Here is a 23,564-nt window from a genome sequence, read left to right as displayed (position 1 = left end):
ATGGGAGGAGATAATTTGCAAATGATATATCTGATCAAAGGTTAATATCCAAAATATATAAAGAACTCCTACAACTCAACACCAAAATCAGCAATCCATTTTAAAAATGAGCAGATGACCTGAACAGACATTTTTCAGAGAAGACAAACCCTCCAGCCTTTTTTGATGTCACTTGCACTCTAACTTCTGTGAAAATTCATGGCACTCAGGCCCAAATCCAGTCTATAATGTATACTTGCTATGCACTTCTGAGGAAGCTCTTAATTCTTTCATATGCATTTTAAGCTTCAAATACAAACCAGCTACAGTATCATGTTTTCACATTTATCAGTAGTCCTTTTTGTAAATGTAGAAATCCCTGTTTTCTAAGTAAAATTTGTAATACTATTATTATCTAGTAGAACTGAAGAGAAGCATCTCAGATGTTCATCAGTGTTCAGCTTTTGGCTTCTAATTAAATCCGTACATTTTTCAGCGGCCAACTGTGGCTTCATGTTTCAGACACTCTCAATGCCAGTGGAAAATGCTGATTTAATAGACACGTGCCTGTTAATGGTCTGCTCAAAGCCCTGGTAGATCTTTCAAGCTATTCCAATATATAAATAGATCATCTGATCTAAACTTCTAATATCCCAACAGATTTATTTCACATTAGTTGGTGTGCAACATGCTACTGTATTTGGAGTGAAACAGGATTTGGGAAATAGGAGGCTTGGGTTGAAGGTCTAGCTGTATCATTTCCTGCTTATGTGACATTAATCGCTTAGCTTGTTCCAGCTGTAGCTTCCTAGTCTGCGAAATGTGAACGCTGTCAGTGCTGGGAGGACTAAAGACCAATGCTGTTCTATTTAACCATCTATAGACATCAGCTTTTCCTCTTCCAGTGGTATTCCCAGTTCGCCTAAGTTTCCTCTTGTGAACTTCTGTCCCGGTCCCAACCTGAACTGCAGCCCTGGGGGCCCCTAAGAATCATAGAATTTCTCAGAAAGAGATAGACCATGCCGTTATCTTCAGGGCCACTGGCTGGTGACTCTTTCAACTCTGAGCCCTGGAACTGAAGTGTCGATATTTCTGTTATTGGGCCTTTTGCCCTTGTCCTGGAACTGGCAGGGAGGTGCACTCTTCTGGCTAATGAGCAGTCACAATCTCATCGTTAAGAAGTAGCAATTTCACGTCACCCCACTGGGCCGCAGATCACTGTGCTGCTTGGAGTCCATCCACAGTAGGCCCAATCCTTCTAGCACAAGCCTGTTGCCTTTCCTCCCCTCCTCAAAACTATCTTGTTCTCATCAGACCGTTGAGTCGCCAACTTACTTGTATGAGCCTTAACAACCCATAGAAGTTTCCCCTGCCCCTCCAACTAAGAGGCATCTTTCACATACCTAAACGTGAGATTCATGTCCAGTTTATACCACTTTATCATGCATTTGTTGACTATCTGAGTTTCCCTAATAGATCTGAAGTCACAAGTTTTTTCTTCCTGTGATGTTTAAGACTATGTTTTAACTACAGTTGACAACGAATAAATTAATGTTGAGTAAATGAATCAGAGAATGGACAAATGCATAAATCACATTGAAAATACTCCTTAAATACATATCTCTTTAATAAGAACAAAGAACTGTAAGGCAAAAGTTTACCGCCAAAGCTAATTGATTGGTATATTTTAATTCTCCTTGTTGCATATGACCTTCAAATGTTCGTCCAATGAAAGCTATTGAAGAGAATGACAGATTTTCTCCAGGATTGAATTTAAACCACTTTTGACTATCAAGTAAAGTATGAAAAAAGATATTATTAATTTCTATTAATATGAACAGGAAAAATGAAATACATGCCCAACCATTATTCCAACTAAGAGCTGAGTTCAAATAACTTTTAAAATATCAAATTTTCAAGATTGCAAAAATAAAAAAAATCTTGAACTTGAGATGCTGCATTCCTGCATTAGACAATTAAACAGCGATACCATAAAGTATCTTACAAATGGTCAATACTTGTATATCAAATAACAGCTTATGTGACAACTAATTATTTTATGCATGGCTCTTTAAAATATGCATGTATCTTAAGGTTCAAAATAGTGTTAAATTAGACCAAAATTGTTTATATTTTAATGACTGTCCATCCCAAAGAAGTGACATATAGATATTATGTTTTTCTTCTTTTTTTAAAAAAAATGTTTATTGATTTATTTTGAGAGAGAGAAAGAGAAAGCACAAGAGGGGTATGGGGGAAGAAAGTGAGAGAATCCCAAGCAGGCTCCACACTGTCAGCACAGAGCCGGATGCGGGACTGGGTCCCACAACCCTGGGATCATGACCAGAGCTGAAATCAAGAGCCGGATGCTTTAAACGACTGAGCTACCCATGTGCCCCTCTGTTTTTCTTCTTTTTAAAAATTAATTGCTTATTTTCATTGGTCAGTGTCACTAGGTAGCTTGGGGATAGGTATCCTATTTCCAAAGAAAAGAAACAGTCTTGCATTTTAAAACATGTATTCATCATTTTATGTTTAAACACATCTATGTGAAAGAATGTCTGAGCTGTAACATTATCTATTTTAATATATTTTTATCCAGGTGTCTGTGAAATTATTTTCAGACTCTTAACATGACATTCATTTACATATTCCACAAGGGACTAACATATTTGGAACTGTCACTCCAATAGGATGATAAATTAAATTCAGCTGAAACATTAGCCTCTATACCCTGAAGGAACAAGTTCCAAACTTCACCCCTAAGTGGCTCCATGATTGATACGTCTTCTTTTGTCCCACTTCTTATAAAGTTCTTTCCATTCCCAATTTCACCTGTAAGAGGTTCCATGACTGATACTTTTTGAGAAAAATTCCACTTTTTAGAAAGTGATTTCCATTCCCATCACTTTTCTATGTTTATTAACTGAGACTTGTTTTTGTTTTTAATATAAACGTATGGCATTACTAAATAAAAAAATAAGAATGATGGTCCTATTAAATAGTCAATATGAGATAAAAAGCCAATTAAAACCCCAGATGGAAGTGATGCATGAGAGAAAATAGTATAAATGGATAACAGTAATCAGTTGATTGGTTTATAGATCCAAAGTTCCTCAGGGGATGTTTTAAATCCAGATAGTGGCCTAGAATGCTGAATTTTCCATTTGGGAGCTTTTATTGAACTAAAAGATCCTTAGAAGGCTATGTTCCCTCTTGGGTTCACATCCAAGGAAGACTCAAAGTGAGTTAATTCAGTCAGGGTCTGGAATAAATTGCACACGATAAATTCACTTTAGAAGATCTTGTCAGATAAGATGGAACCGGCCCCATTATAAAATTCTAAAGATCAGATACAAAGCCATAATTTTAGGGAAATGGCAGAATTTCAGTGGTTCAATATTTGACCATTTATTTATTGTTCTCTGTAGGATTGTAGTCATTCTGTGCATTTCTGTAGACTACAGGATGACACTGCTCCCTTGACTAGCTATGCTTCCAAGGTTTGACAATAGAAACACATTTGCGATGTGTTATTCCCCTTCTCTGTAAGCTATTCAAAATTAATAACACTGTCTCTCAAGTGTTGTAAGAGAGATCATAACCCATCGATCATTTGCTATCTGTATTCTGGGTCAGAAGTAAGGCACAATAAAAGAATAAAGGGTAGACAGGGGACTCAGTCAAAAGACACATAGCTTACATATAGGACCAAAAAAAAAAAAAAAAATATATATATATATATATATATATATATATATATATATATTTCATTGTTAAAAAACATAACAATGTAATACAGTACTTGAAGTGTAAAGCAAGTTGAAGCCGCCATCATTAGCTTTGCTTCTTGCTGGTTACAAATATTGAACATTTTGTTTCAATGAAGGTGAAACAGTTAGGATTTCCATGTCTGTTAAGAAAAACCCTAAACCTTAGTATTAAACATAACTTCAGCCTATGTTTTAGTCGATTTATACTGCTATAACACAATACCGCAGACTGGGTGGCTTACACAACAGATATTTGTTTCCTCACTGTCTGGAGACTGCCAAGTCCATGAGTAAGGTGCTTGAAAATTTGGTTTCTGGTGTTAGCTTGCTTCCTGGTTTGCAGATTATTGCCTTCTTGCTGTGTGTACATGTGATCTCTTCTTTGTGCACAATCAGGAGGCAGAGAGAGAGAGAGAGAGAGAGAGAGAGAGCGAGCACTCTGCTGTATTTTTCTAAATGGCATTAGTCCTATTGGTTCAGGGCCTGACCTGTATGATCTTAACCCTACTTAACCCTACTTCCTTAGAAGCACCATTTCCCAATACAGCCACTAGAAATTATGGTTCAGCATATGAATTTTTTGGTTCTCATGTACTCTCTCAATCCTCAGTGTTTAAGTATTACCCCTTATGCCTCATATTCCCTCAAAAACCAACATATTTTGTTTATGTTTGTGCATTTGTATTTTGGTGTTAGGTACCTTTATATGAATTTAAACTTTCCTAAACCAGATTTATGTTTACTATGAATAATCTGGCTTTTCTTATCTACTTTATTTTCTCTTGTACATCATTTTCTATCTTCTACATAAATGGAATATGTCTACACTGTACTTTAATTTCTTTTACATGTCTCTAGATTCTCTAAAGGATATATTGGTGTATATTCATGTGAAACTTGAAATTCTGTCTTCATGGAGATAGATATTCAAATATGTTTCCAGAAGACATATCTTGCAGGCTGGTTAGTTATTGTCACTGAATGCAAATCCTAACATTCTGTTGGAAGAAATAGAGGAGATGAGAAGAAATTAATATAGTACATTGGTAAGACTTGGATATCAATCCCAGCTTGACACTTTGTGGATGTATGATCTTGGGGTGCTCATTGAGTGTTGAGCCAACTGAGTTTGTGTTTCCATTTCACAAAAATTTGGAAGTTATATAACAGTTGTCCTACCCATGCATAGGGTTGTGGCAGGGATAAAAGGAAACAAGATATATGAAAAATACCACACAAAAGTTAGTTATTGTTTAAAGAAGCAGTTAAGCATAGGAACAGGTTTCATATATTTTCCTTGTTTTAAAAGAAATGTAAACAAGTATGGAATATGAACTGTATACATTCAAAAAATTAAGTATAGCAGGATTCTCTTCCACTTCTATCAGAATTTGAAAATTTCCTCTTCTATTTTGAACTTACATTTTATCTATATTTTTACCTTACATTTAAATTTAGCAACTATATGCAAAATTTTTAGAAATGAAAATTTGATGAATTATTTTTAGTAAAGATTTCAGTTTTACTTGAAAAAAATTAAGGAATATAAGTGACAGACCTTTTCATATTACAGTTCTTTTCCACAATGGCATACTGTTAGAAATATACAAGAAATCTGCACATTCATTTAAGACCATCTCCACCCCCTCAAAAAAAATTCTGTAAGAATTTTAAATCTGTACCCCCTTTTAAAAAAAATTCTTCAAGAAGTAAGAAATTATGAAAATGGTTACATTTAACTGTGCCATGAAAGATTTTTCTGAGAAGTTTGCTCACTGACCTACAGATGGCAGAACAATGTAGCAAATGGAAAATAGGTGTTTTCTCCTCGTACTTGCAAAAATCAAAGCAAAGGATTATCTAAACTACCTTTGTGAGAATTGTATGAGGTCAGAGAAGGGAGAGTCAGGAAAGGGAAAAACCCACTACCAATCACTTTTCTTTTTTTGTGTGGATTTTGGTAGGCAAAATCCAAGGATCTCCTTTGTGTTGAAATAGACCGGAAGCCTGGTATTCAGTAAGTGCTATGAGCTGACTTTTCCTAAAATGTGTAAGGGAAGTTGCTTGGGTAAGTGGGCCAAAGGGATTTCACACATGGAACTTATTTGGGTTTTCTCATATTGTATTCTTTCTACAGGGAGAATTTAGATTTCTATGTGACCAAGAATTTGTGGATTTTTTATAACTTGCTATGTTTTAAAGCAGAGAGAAGAAAAAGACAGTATCTTTCTGAATTCAGTTTTGTGGATCTCTTATGTCTTTACATTAACTAGTGCAATTGGTTTTAGACATATTAATTTTGATGAGGTATATAAGAGAAAAAATTTTCTAATTCGCTTCTCGCTGTTCAGATTGCCTTATAGATTGTGTAAACTCACTTCTCTATGAATTCACAAGGTATTTGAAGGTATTAGTTATGCAAAATAGGTGTTTTCCTGCAAAGTTTTGTGTAAATTAAACATGTATTAGTCAAATCAGATTAAAGAAATGCACAAAGGAACAGGTATTCCTTAAGGCGTCATTGCTGAGTCTGTGAAAAGAAAGCTTTTATGGTATGAAATGTGAACTAATATTTTAATCTGTTCGGGCGTGTCCAAGCGACTAAAAGTACAACTCGCCTGTATTTAGTAATTTTTTTTCCTGGGTGAGACAAGAGCAAAAACAGTGGAAGTGGATTTAAATGGTCAAAATCAGAACAGGTAGTTGAAACCACACGCTGAAATCAGAGTCGGATGTCGGGGAGGAGTGAGGACAGCGGAGTGAGACAAGCAGCTGAGGGTGCCTGGGGGAGAAACGGCAGTGGATGTTTGCAGCAACAGAACCCGTTCCTGTGGTTAGTTAGGGCAAGCCTGGTTCCCAGGCATAACAGTCTCACACCTGGCAGAATTTTAGGAGGTTGGTTTGTCGGAGCGCTGAGCCCCCAGAAAACTCCATCACCAACCCTTGAGCCCACTGAGTTCCGGTATCCATGGACTGCAGATACAGTCTACTCTCTTTTAATGTGCAGATGGTAGTAATAGCATCTATCGCTTGCATAATAATGTGCAGATATTTTTAGAAAGTGATTTTCTACAAAGTCATGCTTGTGATCCTGGCAAAGCGTCCCTAGGACTTTAGTATGAATGAGTTTGTCAGGTCACTATTGAAGCCACACTGACTATTTGGTTGTGGCCAAAGAAAGGAAAAGCAAAGAGAAAAGTGCAGAAAAGAAAACGTATAGTATTAATTCATCATTTGTCCATCCATTCAGCATTCTCTATATGCTGGGCAGTGCACTGGCCAAAAGAAAACATCATTCCAGTCTACTTTCGTGAAATGCAAAGCTCAAACAAGAGAGCAGTAGTAACCTAATAAACCCAAAACCTCAATTACACATTGCCAGAAAAGTGGAAAGTGTTGATCAGGGAAGGCCTCTGAGGAAGCGGTATTAAACTAAGACTTAAATAGTGATACATACTCAAATCTACAATGGTGCTGTTATTGGCCACAGTCATTGTCCCTGATCATCATCCACATTTTATAGTGGAAGAAACAAAGTTGCTTTGAGGTGAATTGTCCATTCACACGGCTTAGTAAGCAATGAATCTGAACCAGGTTCCCAGCTTTAGTATGCTTAACCACCATATGCTGCTGCCTCACAACAGAGAGGGAACAGCCAGCATTCTGACAGGTCTCCAAAGCAGAGAAATCTGAAGATAAACTTCCAACCCTCCGTCCTTCATAGGTCTGCTTGCCCCTCAAGTTGTACAGAATACCAGAGTCAGCGTCATTGAAGCTGTTATTATTGGTTAGAAGCTCCGGGACTAACTGCACACATGTTGCCTGAAAATAATGCTTACCGCAAGGAGAGACTTGCTGTAGGTGCCCCTGAGCCAGAGGTCACCTGAAAGCTGGAAATTCTCTTAGCCCATTTGAAGTGAGCCGGCCTTTATCTCCTTCTGACAGAGACCAAGGACAGTGAGTCAAGAGGGAAAAAAAAAATTACTGTACTATAGATGACACTTCCCGCGTGTAGGATTTTTTGTGTTCAGCTATTTAGTGTAATTACACCTAATCACATAATTTCTGTAAATTGGTGAAGTGACATAATTTAAGTGTTTAACAAGAAATGTAGATTAAATAATTATAATGTATAGCTGCAACTTATGGGTAATGATGGGCAAATTTTAAACTTTGCAAAATAGTGTAATTTGAGCCTTCATGGAAATATCTCACCATTTCTCTTTCCTATTTCTGACCAAGTGCAACAGCTTTGAAAGCTACATAATGTAAACTTAAAGGCTTCTCTCTTTCTAGGACATCCTTAATATAGAGTGTTCCTAAGAGACTAATGTGATTTTAGCCTCTCCCCAGAGTCTAATATGGAATTAACTGCCTCAGAAGGAATTAAGAATTCCAGCTGTTTCTTAAGTGAAATGACCATTCCAAAGTCTGAAAACTCTATAGAAATAAATGGTGACTTTGACCCTGGAGCTGTCATTCATATGTTAATTGTTAAGTCATACAACACATATTTATCTGTGTATCTGTGTCTATTATGTGTCATATATTGTGCCAGCTGAGTGCTGGACATTCTATAGTGAACAGAGTCCAGGGAGGCCAAAACAGAAAGGGGATGAGTAAGTAAGGCATCTCCAACATTGTCTTATCAAGAGAGCAACTAAGATAAGGGTCTTTCAACAGGGAGTTGATGTTGGTGATTTTTATGAGGCTTTGCAGTAGAGTGGTGAAGGTCAAAGCCAGAAGGAGTAGGTTGGGAGACAATTAGACATGAAATAGACCACTGCTTTTAAGAAATTTCATAGTGAAGTAGAAGAGTGAAATCAGATAGTAATTGACAAGAGGTGTTGAGCTTAAGGGAGACTGCTGTCCTCCCACACCCCCCGTAGGACAGGTTTATTTGAACCCAGTTGGGAAGCACAATGATAGCAAGATTTTATGGAAAAAAAAAACATTCATGCCAGGTTTTTACCTGATCCGTTTTTCTCATTCATTCATCACTCCAATCCTGTGAGGTATTTGCTACTATTAGTCCCATTGTAAGGTAAGGAAACTGAGGATGAAGATATTAAATATCTTGCCCTGGATTGCTAGCTGGTAAGCAACAAGACTGTAAAGAGCACCAGGTCTGTCTGATTCCAGAGTCAGCCTAAGCAGCTTCTCTATAGGTAGAAGTAAACATAAAAGGATGAGGGCTTATCATCAAAAGTTCCAGGTCCCTAGAATTCTGGAATAGATGTAATCCAATGGAGAAGTGCAGAGAGAATACCCAGTTATTCAAAGCAAAGCAACACCATTTTAATAGAAGGGAGAGCTAAAAGTAGAAGTACAGATGCAAGTTGAAAGATTCAGTGGAGGAGATCAGTGGTACTTTCATGCCATGGTTTCTATTTTTTTATAAGTTGAAGGTCCTATGATGATAGAGTAGAGATATGAAGGAACCAAGATTTCAGACTGAGGGGGAAATGGTGCATAGTCTCAACCCCTGGAAATGGGAGAGGGAGCTACTACAGAATTGTATTTGCTTGTTCTCCTTCAGGACCAAGTAAAGGTTATTGACAATGAATTTAATACATATGTGCAGATCGCGGGCCAAGAGCTGGACTGATACATGGTTGTGGTTTTGCCAAGCAAGTGAGAAAGGAGATTAATGGCACATGGAGACCGAGAATAGTGGTACAATGTGGCTATGGTCACAGATGAACCTTAGACTTTAATCATAACGGGAAAGGAAGTGAAGCAAGGAGAGAGTCAATAGACAAGATGGAACTAGAAGATTCTCAGGACTGGAAATTCAGATGCATTCCATGTTTATTTTTGTTTGCAAATTGAATGAGGCTGTAGTTAGAGTGAAGAATGACTAACTTATTTTAGACCTCAGCCAGAATGGAAATTGCCCCCCGGTGTTAGGAGAAAAGATAGCCCCTAAAGGATACTATTTCTAAGAATGTTTACTATCATGGCTTCAGTGTTGCATCAGGTACCACAGTATATCCTCAGCCAATTCTTTAGAAAAGTCATATACATTCAGGAGATGTACATGCTTAAACATGTTAAAACTAAAGTTTTATGTGATTAACATGAATGTCACAAAAATGTTTTGTATGAGTTTTCATGTCAGTAAGTTTTTTGATAATGAAAATATATTTTGAAAATGAAAACAAAAGCAAAGTATGGTTAAGAACCAATGTTATACAAAAACCACCAGATTGATTAATCCCTGAAAATTGTGACCGTATAATTTAAATTATGACAGTACATAGTTATCAATGACTTAAAATTTATAATATTCTAGAGTGAAATAATTCACATATTTAAAATGAAAACTTTATTTTTAAATCTTCATTATATTCAAATCCTTCAGAATTTGGACCATGGTCCATATGGTGAAAATTGCCTCTTTGCAAATGATCACCAAAATGATTATTGTTATTTTTATTATAAATCTGTTATGGGGGCTTTCACCTTGTAAGTCAGAGGAAGGGAATATGAGGGTAGATATGTCTGCATGAGCACATAGGTGCATGTCTAAATATGCATAGGTGTTCACATGTGAGCCTGTGCAGGAGCACATGTGTATGCCTTGTGTACATGTGTGTGCATATCTATCGTAGGCCCTCTGGTATCATTCTTTGCAAAGAATTAGCAGTCATGACTTAATTATGCACATTATACTTATGTGGGCTTCCAGGTAAAATTTGTCGAGTAACCATACCATGTAATGTTCATTTGTTACCTGATCATGATATGTTATCTGAAGATAGTCCGTGTAAAAGTGGTTTCAAAAAGTTATGAAATCATTGGTATCATCAATGAGGAAATTTAAAATAATTTAAAATAATTTAAAATGACAACATTACCACAGTTCCTTACGTTTCTTTCTTAATTTATATGTCATGGTCATGCTGAATACAGGGCAAGAAAGGAACAAAGGGTCTCACTGAAGAGTGAGTGGTTTTTGAGAAGGAAAGAAATTGCAGCTGCTTCTGTGTTTCCGAGGCAGACCAAGAAAAGTCATCATGCTTAAGATTGGGGCAAGAGAGGCTGCATGAGTGGTCTTATTCATAGCTCTGTGTTGCACATATCCATATTGTTTCCTCTGAGTGGCTGAGAAAAAGAATGGCTCTCCCTTTCCAATAGCTCGTTTGGAATATATAAAAGCCTTCCTCATCAGGCTGAGAAAATTACATCACTGATAAGTCAACCTTCTGTACCCTTTTGGATCCTAGTCTCTAGATAGAAAATGTGGCATTTTTAGACATTAAGACCATTTTGGATTCTTTTGACTTCCTCTAAGAGCAATTGGATCTGATGCAATGGGTTTTTCCCTTATCTCCTGGGCTATGAAGAGCTCTTTCATCATCACGGCATTTGAGTTGGCAGAGTCCCTGGAATAGGTCAGAAAAAGCTCCTGCAGAGATTTTTATATTAGAGCATTGTTAGCTAAATTAATCCTTTTGCCTAGATTTTCCTCACTGAAGAGAAATTTTGTAAAGTTAATTGGAGTCTCAGGAAGAGAACTAACAAAAGGCAGAACTTCAGTGGGGTCAAACAGGCATATTATCTCAAAACCAAAAAGATGAATTATAAGGGAGGATACGTGGCTTTTAACGCAATTAAAGCCTGAAAGGAAACTTAATTTTATCTAGTCCATTCTTTTCTCCTCATGGTAAGAGAGTTCATGAACATCTGTAGAGGCATACATTTTTATCTATTACCCAGGATCTGCAGTGAGAAAAATTATATAGCTTTCCATGGAGTCTTCTGGTTATCAAGCAATTTGCTTGGTAACTTCTTTTCTCCAGCTTAAATACCATGTTTGAAATTATATCAAATTTTTGTCTAGTCTTTCCTATAAGGAAACAGAAAAAAGCAAATTATCAACTTTTATTGTGAATTATTAGCCCTCCTACTTACGATAACCTTAAGCACACTCTTGACACTGAAAATATACTTTATTCTACTGTATTTTAAAAAACTATTTGATGATCCTTTCCCTGTATAAGGTCTTGTTTATACATTAAAGCTACTTTCTTATATATTTCACATACTGTCTTTGATGATCCTTTCCCTGTATAAGGTCTTGTTTATACATTAAAGCTACTTTCTTATATATTTCACATACTGTCTATGTCTTAGATACACATAATTCCTCATTCCTTACTAAATCATTAAATATTAAGCTTTTATTTTAGTGCAGTTATTGTATGTTTGTCTCATTGTACACTGAATTAAATCTCTTTAGGAACTAAATTTACATTAAAAAAAAAAAATATATATATATATAGTATCTATCATAGGCACCCTCTACTGACATTGATCAGAAAGGATAATCTGTTAACTGGTTTCGCCACTAGATGGCACTGATCTGCCTTTGGAAGTTGCTAAGGACATTTGCTTAATTGAGAACAATTACTATTTTAATCAAGAAATATATCACCTTTTTTAACCAATAGGCTTTTAAGTTTGAAATGAGTTTTAGTATTCACAAATATCTGCTATTGCTTAGAGCAACCATAAAAAGTTAAGAGACCAACAACAAACAACAAGTGAGTATTGCTCTTTTCTATACTAACATTTTTATCCCTTCAACTTTATAGTTTATGCCAAAAAAGTAGAATTCAACATTGAATTTAAACATTTTCAGGCTTGCCAGATTTCATTATTGTCTTCTAAAATGTTGCCCATTCCTTTGTACTATTGATCCAAGAGTTAAACTTTTTAAGTTCTTTAATAGACCCTAGTTATTTAAGTGTGACTATCAACTTCTTTTTAGAGAAGATGTAACAAATCTCATATAATTATTTGCTTGTGTCCTGTTTACCTGAATTTCTGGTTCAATCAGGATCACGTTTTAGATAGGAAGTTGATTTTTTTCCAACACAAAGATGCATAATAAGAAAATGCTATTATTTTTAAAAGACAGCCATTTATTCCCTTCAAATTGAGATTCATTGTAAAATATATCCAAAGAAATACTGGAAATATTTGTCTTGGTTAAGCCTTAATTTGCCCTCATGTGGATGAAGGCTGGCAAATATGATATAGCAAATTAGCTTAGGATATGACATTGCCATTAGCTACCACAGGGCTTCAGAATATCTACATCAAGGTTCTTAACCCTGGAAGTGTGCATCAGAATTACCTGTGGAGCTTCTTAAAAGGATAAAGACACAATCTCCATCACAGATCTATTTACTGAATCAGAAACTATCGGTTGGGAGCACAGCCATCTGTGGTTAAAGGCTTTAAAGACCGCTCTGGGATGCAGCCAAAGATAAGAACGATTGGTCTTCAAAGAGGAGATTTGATTCAAGAGCATCATCTTATTTAAATATCCTGTACCATGTCTCAGCACTCTGGAATCTGGAGCCAGCTTGCTCCCAGCGTTTTCACTCATTAGCTCTGTGAACTAAAGAAAGTTAGTTATGGTGCTGTCCTTCAGGTTTCTTGACCACATAATGGTGACGATAAGAGTATCCATCTTATAAGAGGTTGTCCTGAGGAATAATAGTTCTAATCCATGTAAAATGACTGAAACTTAGTCCTCAATAGGGGAGAGCTATTGTTGTTGTTGTTGTTGTTGTTGTTACTGTTGTTTTTATCATCATCATCATTTGTACTGTTGCAAACATATAGCTGCTCTATATATTGATAAGCTTCAAGTTTGTATAAATTTACTTTTGTAATTATTTTATTTATTTTTGCTATATTTAGTTTTAGCTTTGTACTACATTGGGTGAGAGTCACGTGGATTAAAGTTTATAAAGACAAAGCTGGGGAAGGTGAAGTAACAATTATAAAAGCACACAAAGGGTGCCTAGGTGGCTTAGTTCGTTAAGCGCCTGACTTTGGCTCAGGTCATGATCTCATGGTTCATGGAGTGGTCATGATCTCACTGTTTGTATGTTTGAGCCCCACATCAAGCTCTGTGCTGACAGCTCAGAGCCTGGAGCCTGCTTTGGATTCTGTGTCTCCCTCTCACTCTGCCCCTCCCCCACTCATGCTCTGACTCTCTCTCTCTCAAAAATAAACATTAAAAAATTAAAAACAAAATAAAAAATAAAAATAAATAAAAACACAAAATCTTCACAAACATTTTACAAGCGCTTAGAGTCAATTCACTTATGGATGGTCAAGAATTGATTTCATGTAGTTTTCTTTCTTTTTTTCCATTGTCATTTAAGATTTGCTCAGAACTCCCATTTATAAATTTTTTAAAAAATAAATGTATTTCATGTATAAAGGATTTACATTTTCATATGATCATCAAGACATTGGGCCAATATGATGTAATTAAGAGATAACTCTTCTTAAAAGAAACATTTAGTAATTAAAACTTACTGAAACCTGAAGTTGGGAATGTTTGAACTCCATCCAAAACTTTGTCAGAGCACATATATTATGATCTTTCATACTATTGTCTTGGGTGCCACTGCCATATATGGAATCCAAAGAATATTCCACAATTTGCCTGAAATTATCTTTCTTTTTTTCTTTATCTGGTGATTAAAGTTTCTGAAGGAGTCTCAGCTCAAGGATCACTGACTCCAGAAATCCTCAGAAGATCCCCAACCCACTAATTCCAAGGTCCATACTCCCTCTGTTTTTAGGCCTCTTGTGTTTATATATAGCTGTTACATCCCAGTTGGATTGTACACTTATTGAGAACAAAAAGCCATGACTGATGGAACTTAGTAATTCTAGACCCCCTATCATGTGCTTGTTTATGTATTTAGGTATTTAGAGAGCACAACCAGGCATGCACAAGCAAGGGAGGGGCAGAGAAACAGGGAGAGAGAGAATCCCAAGCAGGCTCCATGCTGTCAGCATGGTGGGGAACCACGAGATCATGACCTGAGCCCAAATCTAGAGTCGGATGCTCAACCGACTGAACCACCCAGGCACTGCCCCTCATGTGCTTTTTAATAAAAAAGTTTACCATGTTGCTTATAATTTTTTAGGCTAAATGGGTGATGGGCATTAAAGAGGGCACTTGTTGTATGAGCACTGAGTGCTGTATGTCACTGATGAATCACTAAATTCTATTCCTGAAGCCAATATTACATGATATGTTAACTAACTACAATGCAAATAAAAAATTGACACACACACACACAGATTTTTTTTCGGATTTTTCTCATAACCCTAGATATATTTATATTAATAAAATTGGCAAATTCTAGATTAATAAAATGAGGCTTGGAAAATAATTTTCATAGTTTACTTGATAGGGCGGGCAAAAAGTGAACAAATATGGCATTTAGAATGAAATAAAACTTGAACTATCAGGATCATGGAAATTTGAAAATTAAAACCCTTGAAATAAGGTCAACATTAACCACCAATCCAGCAGTAACAAAAACTATTGTGAAAACATTTCATATACAGACAGAAAATGAAACAATTTCAATTTATGTATGTTTCTGTATCTGTAGCTATATCATTTTAATGATTGACCATATATTTTCTGCGAATGTTGACATTACACGTGATAGGATGTCATATATCAAATATGGTTCCTCCTTTGTTTGGAAGTTTAACCAATAATTGAAGTAAGTAGTTTTGTTTTTTTTTTTCTTTTTTAACTATGTATATAATCAAAATGCATTTCTTGATGTTTATGTTTCAGAATTTGGCCATTTTTTTTAAAGCAGAGAGAAAGTAGAAAGGCTTATTTTGACTTCATGAATTATAGGAGCAAAGTATGTTTTTGATATTTATCAAGGATTTAATTGAGTGATTCATTTGCTGTTTCATCATTATATTGTTATAGCATGTTGATGTGTGATTTAGTTTCCATTAAGTGTTGCTAGAAGATTAATCTAGTTTAAGATGCTGACTAGGCAAGCAAAATGTTTTCTCACTGCAAGCATTTTTATAATTAACTTACCAGCACAGATAAATAAAGACGTAATCTTATAGTAACACGGAGGACTTGATATGACGGGTGGTCTAAAGAAGTACATTTTAAATAGTAATTCATTGATATATAAGTGGATATTTGTAGAGGGAAAAGGAGCTTGATGTTTAACCGTGACATGTCCAAACTTGCAGTATTTTTCAATTTCATGGCCAAAAAAAGGTTGAAGGCAATAAAATACATGATAAGTAGTGCAGTACATTACTGATTTATTATGGCAAAACGTGCGAATGGGTATAATATTATATACTCATTCGTGCCCTCCCGTATGCAGGAAGACTACTATTCCATTGTAAAAATTATGATTAGGTTTGAGAAAGAAGAGATTTAGTTAAAATTCCTACATTTCTGAAGTCTGTCTCCTTTTTTGAAGTGGAAACTAGGTCTCAAATATGCAAGTACTATTAAAAATACAGTAAGACTTCATCATGGGAAAATGTAAGTAAAGCACACCCAGACACACCTTGGATTCCAATACATGTGTTGAAATCCTAAGACAGATTTATAGAAGCAAAAAGTATTATCTGGAGAATCAGCAAATTAAAGGGACCTTCTCCAATCACAAAGCACTATTGGCTTCATATCCTTCTAGGATAACCAATTATGACGCCCTAGGGACACCTATCAGCCTTCTGAAATCAGATCCAAAGTGGAGACAGAGAACATAGTCAAGTAGAATCTTTTCTCTGACCTTTGCTTGTTACTTCGGACCCCTGATGACTAAGGCTTACTCCTGAATTGTACTTCATTTCCCTGTACCAGTATATATAGTGCTTGGTATATAGTGTTTGGTTTGTGCCAAACACTGTTCTTAGTGTTTTACAGCTATTAGAACATTTAACTTTGTAATGTTCATATGGGGGGTATTATTTTCACAATCACATTTTACAGATAAAGAAACTAAGGCAAAGAGAATAGCCAATATGACCAAGATCATGTAGCTGTATAAGTAATAAAGCCAGAATTCAAGCAAAGAAGTCTGTTCCAGAGATGGCTCAAAACCAATATTTGAAACCACCAAAAACGGACTAGCAAACAGACTGTTTGTTCTTTGAATGTAAAGAAGAAACCACAAAAGTTTATATGTAGAATGCTATCTTTTAATTTCATTTTTTGCTCCTTGATCTATAAATGAAATTTTATTCCACTTATTCAGCCTAAGAAAATCAGGAACTAGATCTCATATTTCATATGTACAGAAATACCTTCCGGCTCCACAACCAGAGAGGGTTAGTGTTAGATGTTAGCAATTACACTTAAATGAGACTCATTTCAAACAAAGTCAAAATTAAGGAATCTGATTTGGCGATATATCATCATGGTTTTGGAAGTCTTGTATTCTCTCCAAACCACCTTGTCCTCAGGGGATTCATTACTTTACAAGGAGGCTTGTGGAAGGTCTAGTTCAGATTCGTATTTTCACTGCGTAAATGTGGCCTCTCTGTAGTTGCAACTTTCAGTTAGGTAAATACTTTAGATAAACAGCTCCATTATTTTTTCTGTATAACTGAAGATAATTGGTTAAATTATAACTAAATTCTATATTAACTATGATCTTCTTGTAATTACCTCAATTAATGTTTTTAATTGACATAATGATTCACTTTTTAGCTTAGTACCTGAGGCATTTCCATTAACTCTCTGCCATGAAACGCATATTGTGATTGCTCACGGGAGAAATGTCCAACACGCTTGCTTGTCCCTTAAGTGTATATAGAAGCCTCTCGACTTACAAACTGCTAAGGTCTGAACAGTTATTGTCACCCCTTTATAAAGCAAAAGTAATATCATTAAAATGTGTGCTTTTGCTACCTGTTAGAAACAGGCAAAGAAGACAAAGAAGAGCATGTTTTTGAAGGATATTCTTTAAGTTAAGGGATTTTCTCTCTTTTTTTTTTTTTGTTAAGTTGATTTTTATTTTGAGAGAGAGAGCATGTGTGTGCACAAGTGGGGAGGAGCAGAGAGAGAAGGGAAGAGAGAATCCCAAGCAGACTCCATGCTGTCAGCATGGAGCCCCATGCGGGACTCAAACTCATGAACCGTGAGATCGTGACCTGAGCCAAAAGCAAGAGTCAGACGCTTTGCTGACTTAACCACTCAGGTGCCCCGGTTAAAACATTTTCTTAAACTTCAAGGTAAAGTTCCTCATTTCTTCTATGTGGTATTCTGATCTTATGTTGATGGTCATGAAGACAAACTCCTCCAGAAGCGGGTATAGAGGGACAAATTAATGAATCTAGAAGTTGCACACACCCACCCTATCATGGCTTCCAGATTGCCCAGCTCATGTGAATACATAAGAAAAGAAATCAATCCCTTTCAGCCAAAACTGAAAGTGCCTAGGAACAAAGAACTTTTGTATTAATCCAGAAAAAGGAAATGGCCTAAAGCCAGAGCACAACTAGCGGAGTCTTGAAAACATTGTATTAACTCAGGGAAGTTGTAGTTTTCTGGTTGGTCTGATGAAACTTCCCTGAAGGCCCTGAAAATCTCTTCTGGTCATTGATTAATCCCGGTCAAAGATTAATTTTGTTAGCCTTTCTTCTAAAATGAAAAAAACGATGTCTTCTCGCCATTAAATAAAAATGTAAGTACTGTGGATGTTGTATGAATGGGAAACTGACTTTCGGAGTTCTTAGATGTCAGGTTATAGACCCGCACCTGTGTGATACTACTCTCCTGGGTAGTATTTATGGAAATGCTGTTTGTGGGTAGTGTTTTTGAAAATAAAATGCATTTATGAAAACGGTGATTCCACTCACTCACATGGTTTCCACTAAGATCTATATGCCAGTGACTCCAAAATCTACATCTCTAGATTTGACCTATTATTTATTATTAATATTATTGTTATTATTATTATTTCTAAAGACCCTTAAGTAGGGAAGAAATATATTAGGTTTAGCAAATTCACTGCTTAGTGGTGTCCATTACCAGTTTGAGTAGATAACTCGTGAGTCGTGGCAAATGTGTCAAAGGAGGCCAGGAATTAAGCGCGGAGCTGATGGCAAATCTGTAAAGGTTGGTCAGTGGTGCCGAAAGCACTGCTGTGATTGGAAACCTTGAACTGTTGTTGTGCCAATCAACATATTTAAGTGATATAATCCCGAGCACTCAGATGTGTAATTGCAGAGCAGTGATGTGGGGTATGGCACTGATCTGATGTTGGGATTCTAGTAGGCAGCTCTGGTGGCATGATGGGATGCGGAGTAATCGGGGTATGTGTGTGAGGGCAGTGCGGATAGTACATCAGGCCTTTGGAAAGCAAAGGAGCAGAAAAGGTCAGGAGGAAGTTGACTGAGATCACATGACGAAGGCAAGAGCCTGGATATCTGGATGAGACCAAGAGGTAGTCAATAGTGCAGAAAAGAATGGGGGAAAAGAAATAGTTCTGACTGTTCCTTATCATTCTCCTTGCTGTATACACTGTGGTGAAGATCAATTCTGATCGTACGTGTTAAAAGTTGAGAGGAGTCCCTGGCACATGGTGAGTACTCATTGAACTCTATCCAATAGTGGTGGTGGTCTTGGTGGTGGCAGTAAGTAGACGTAGTGACAGCAGCAGTGGCATTGTAGTGCCTTTCCTAGACTATGGAAATAACTCATTTTTTATTCCTTTGGAACCTAACTTCTGGTACATCCTCCACACTTCCACTGTGGATAGCCCTCCGCCTAAAACTCCTATGAACTTCCTAGTGACTTCCCATTGACTGAATAAATCAGAATTATTTAACAAGGCATAACAAAGAACCCTCTGCATTTAGCCCTAGCACTTTTGGGAACTGAGGGATTAAGCAGGTGAAAGATCATCGGATACAACCATATTGCAGTTCCCATCACTCTATATGAGAGTAAGCAATCACATGACTAGTCCAAGTATGGTTTCTCATACTTGGAAATTAGTGTGTGTGTGTGTGTGTGCGCGCGCACATGCATTTTCTTCTCTTGTGAAATTAATTCATTCAGATTCAACTAGTCAGAATGAATTTTTCTTTCTCTTCTGATTTAATCATATATCTACTATAGCATTTCTCGCATAACTTAGCAATTTGTCTGTCTCTCCCACTAAATCCTTAACAATTTGTCTCAAGGACTCATAATAGTACTTCATATCTAATATCAGCTAGCTAAACATTTGGGAAATAGTGAATGCTACAGTCTGAACATAAAGAAAATAACACATTCGATGAACTATATCGTCTCAATGTACTTTAGCTCTGGTCTCACACTTCCGTTATGCACAGACACTTAGGAAAATAGTTTGTCAGTAAAGCAAACTGCCTACTTCTTACTGAAGAGTTCATGTTATTCAGTTGTACAATTTTAAAAGTTAATATTCTTAACTCCTTCTAAATACTACAATATCAGTAGATTGACTAATTTAAAAATAGCTTCAGTTCTCTTCAATATGTGTAATAGTTTTATTCTGTGTATTTGAATTTAAAACGTGTATAAATGGTAAATGGATCTGTCAAATTTATAAGCAATGAGTGTTCATAAATCTTTTTAGTTCATGAATTAAATCATAAAGGCAAGAGAACAGAAAAGCAAAATATAATTTGTCTCGACATTGTGCAGAATTTTTTTTTCCTCTATGACTTTCTGGGATGATTAGAGTATTAAAGGAGAATAAACCTAACAGTTTAATGGGATACTTTCATTTCTAGTTAGTAGTCCCGCAATTCAAACTCAAGAAATTCAGCAAAAGAAAGATCTTGCAGGAGGATGCTCTGTTCGAAATTACCTTTGTTGGGACTTTTGTGTAATGGAATTAAGTCAGCAGGGACAGAGAAATGCTTAAAATGGCAGCTGGCTTCTTCCTGTTGCAAAGACATATGTCTTGATTTGTAATTACCAGAAAAACAGGTTGCACGTACTGTACTTTAAATCATTTTCCCAGCTACGGGAACTAGTACAGACATGTATGCAGAGGACACACGGCACTCTTCTTTTAATTTCTCAAAAGTTTTTTTTTTAATCAGATCCCTTTCATTAGAAATAATCACTGGATAATTAGTTACCTTTTATATAGCTTTATCTTTCATTAAAAAAAAAAAGGTCACGATGTCATAAAAATAGACATAGTATTCAAACAATTGAATTGAACTGGGATGAATCGAATACTCACCAAAAATCTTATATGGAAACAACTATGGGAAATGTTATCCTAAAATGGTTAGGAACGTAAAGAACCAAAAATTTGATTTTGGAAAAGTAAAATCTCCTTTTGGCATTCTATTTACCGTTATTCAAAATCCAACAAACAAATTAAAAACAACAACAACAAAAAGAATTTTGCTTAATGTAAGGAACATAACCAGAAATCTATGGGCTGCTTAATTACTACCAACTATACAGGCAATTTAATTTTTTTTTATTTGAGGGGGAAACAGGGGAGAGGGGCAGAGGGAGAGAGAGAAAGAATCCTAAGCAGGCTCCACATTGAGTGTGGATCCCATTGTGGGGCTCTATCCCATGACCCTGGGATCATGACCTGAGTTAAAATCAAGAGTCCCGCACTCAACTAACTGAGCTACCCAGGCACCCCGGCAATTTAAATTTGAATGAAATTTTGACATTTAAAAGAATATCAATTAATGCAGTTGATTATTTATTTATTTATTTATTTGGCAAAAGGGTCTTTATTTGTAAAATGCCAAAGGGGCCCCTGGTACAACAGGACAGGCAGGCCAGCTTCTCAGGGGTTGGGGACATTTAGGCAGATGTGCTGGAGCGAGAGGATACCCTACCAGTCCTCTGTATCAACCTGGGCTGTCTTAAGGACAAGGGACACTGGCTCAAAGACAGGATAAGCTTCGGGGGCCCCAGGCTCCAGCAATTCTGGAACAGGCTCCTCCTTGGTCAGCACTTGGTCAGCACTTGGTCAGCCACTGGTGGACCCCCAGGGCTGCTGGGGTTACGCCCCTGGGATCCTCCTGCTGCTGCCTGCAGTTTTGTGCCTGGGATCTCTCTCGTCCCAGCTGTGGGGGCTGAGCATCCTCTGAGACCTCTTCAGGTAGTCTCGCAGGTGACACAGGGTGGCTGGGCTGGAGGGTGCCCCCAGGGCAGGACTCGGTGCCCTTTTGCAGAGAGAAACTCTGGTTGTTCTCATTTGGATACTGAAATATCTGGTTAATCTTTCATTGAGTCCCAGCAGGATCAGAGGGTCACCCCTGTGGGGACTGGAGCCCCTGCCCCACCTCTCCTAGCCTCGAGATCTCTCTGCTGCTCCCCCCTCCTCCATTGCTCTTCCTCCTGGGGGTCCATCACTGAAGAAAGGAAGGGAAGTGTCACCCAAAGTCAGCCAGTGCTTCTCCCCTCTCTGGACCTTCTGCATGTCCGCCATTACCTTCTTGATGTCCTCCTCAGCTTGGCTGAGGATCTCAGACCAAATGGTCTGGCTGGTCATACAGGTGCTTCCGGGCTGCCTCCCTACCGGGTGCAGCCTTCTCAACCAGCTCCCTTCTAAAGTTGTCTGTGCCCTCCCTTTACAGTTGATCATTTATTTTTTATTTTTTTACTTTTTAATTTTAGAGAGAGCACATAAGTGCAGGAGAGGGGCAGAAGGAGAGAAAGAGAATCTTAAACAGGCTTCACCTTCAGCCCCGAGTCACTGGATGAAAGGCTTAATCCCAGGACCCTGGGATAATGACCTGAGCTGAAATGGAGAATCTGGGCTCAAACAAATGAGCCATCCAGGACCCCCCACAGATAGATTGTCTTTTAAAGTAAACCTCTCCTGAGCACCTGCCTGGCTCAATGGGTTAAGCCTCTGAATTTGATTCAGGTCATGATTTCCTGGTTGGTGAGTTCAGTCAAGCCCCCACCTCAGGCTCTGTGCTGACAGCTCAGAACCTGGAGCTGCTTCCAATTCTGTCTTCCTGTCTTTCTCTCCCCCTCCCCCACTTGCTCGCTCTCTCTCTCTCTCTCTCTCTCTCTCTCTCTCTCTCTCCCCTTCTCTCTCAAAAATAAATAAATGCTAAAAAAATATTTTTAAAGTAAACCTCTCTACAAAGTTGAGTGATCATTGGTGGCTCCCAAAACGACTTCATCTAGTTTAATTTTACTTCTCATGGTTGTCTCTGAGATCAAAGGAAACAATATGTTTGAAATGCATGGGACAATACAAAACTGTAAAGCAAAATTATTTATTTAATCACAGTTTGCATTTGTCTGGTAGAAGCCTAAAATAGCATTTGTGAGAAGATTTTTATGAGGTAATTCACGTACCTTGCACCTCACCCATTTGAAAAAGTGTATAGCTCTTAGTGGTTTAGAATACTCCTATATACAACATTTACCATGGCCAATTTAGAACATTTTCATCATTTCAAAAAAAAAATCCTATGTCCTTTAGCTATTGCACATCTATTTTCCAGTTCCACCAGCGCTAAATAACCACAGATCTACTTTCTGTTTCCATAGAATTGCTTATTCTGTCTATTTCATATAAATGCAATCATGTAAAGGTTTTTTGGTGCCTAGGCTCTTTCTTTCTCTTAACATCACGTGTTGCAGGTTTGTCCAGGTTGTAGTGTGTATCTGTACATCATTCCTTTTTATGGCCAAATAATATTCCATCGTGTGGATATACCATATTTTTAAAACCATTCATCAGTTGATGTTGTTTCCACCTTGGCTTTTGTGATAAAGGTGCAGAGAATATCTGTGTACAAGTTTTCATGTGGGCATAAGTTTTCATTTTTCTTGGGAGTGGAATTGCTAAGGCAAAACTCCATGTTTAACATTTTGAGGAACTTCCAGGGTGTTGTTCAAGTTACTACACGATTTTACATCCCCACTAGTAATGTATGAAAGATCTAATTTTTCCATATCCTCACCAACACTTGTTATTGTCTGTATTTTCCATTATAACCATCCTAGTGGGT

At 37.0% G+C, this 23,564-nt stretch overlaps 1 protein-coding gene and 1 pseudogene across 6 annotated transcripts in view; one reads left to right on the top strand and one right to left on the bottom strand.

The window, feature by feature from the left end:
* ROBO1 (roundabout guidance receptor 1) overlaps positions 1 to 23,564 on the top strand; it is a 1,122,944-nt gene that overhangs the window by 381,506 nt on the left and 717,874 nt on the right. The gene's annotated exons all lie outside the window — the stretch shown is intronic.
* Positions 652 to 22,084, bottom strand: LOC109277819 (B-cell CLL/lymphoma 7 protein family member C-like; annotated as a pseudogene).

Source organism: Panthera pardus, unplaced genomic scaffold, assembly GCF_024362965.1.
Source record: "Panthera pardus isolate Hobbes unplaced genomic scaffold, ASM2436296v1 HiC_scaffold_16, whole genome shotgun sequence".
NCBI classification, from domain to species: domain Eukaryota; kingdom Metazoa; phylum Chordata; class Mammalia; order Carnivora; family Felidae; genus Panthera; species Panthera pardus.
This window is presented reverse-complemented; position numbering and strand designations above follow the sequence as displayed.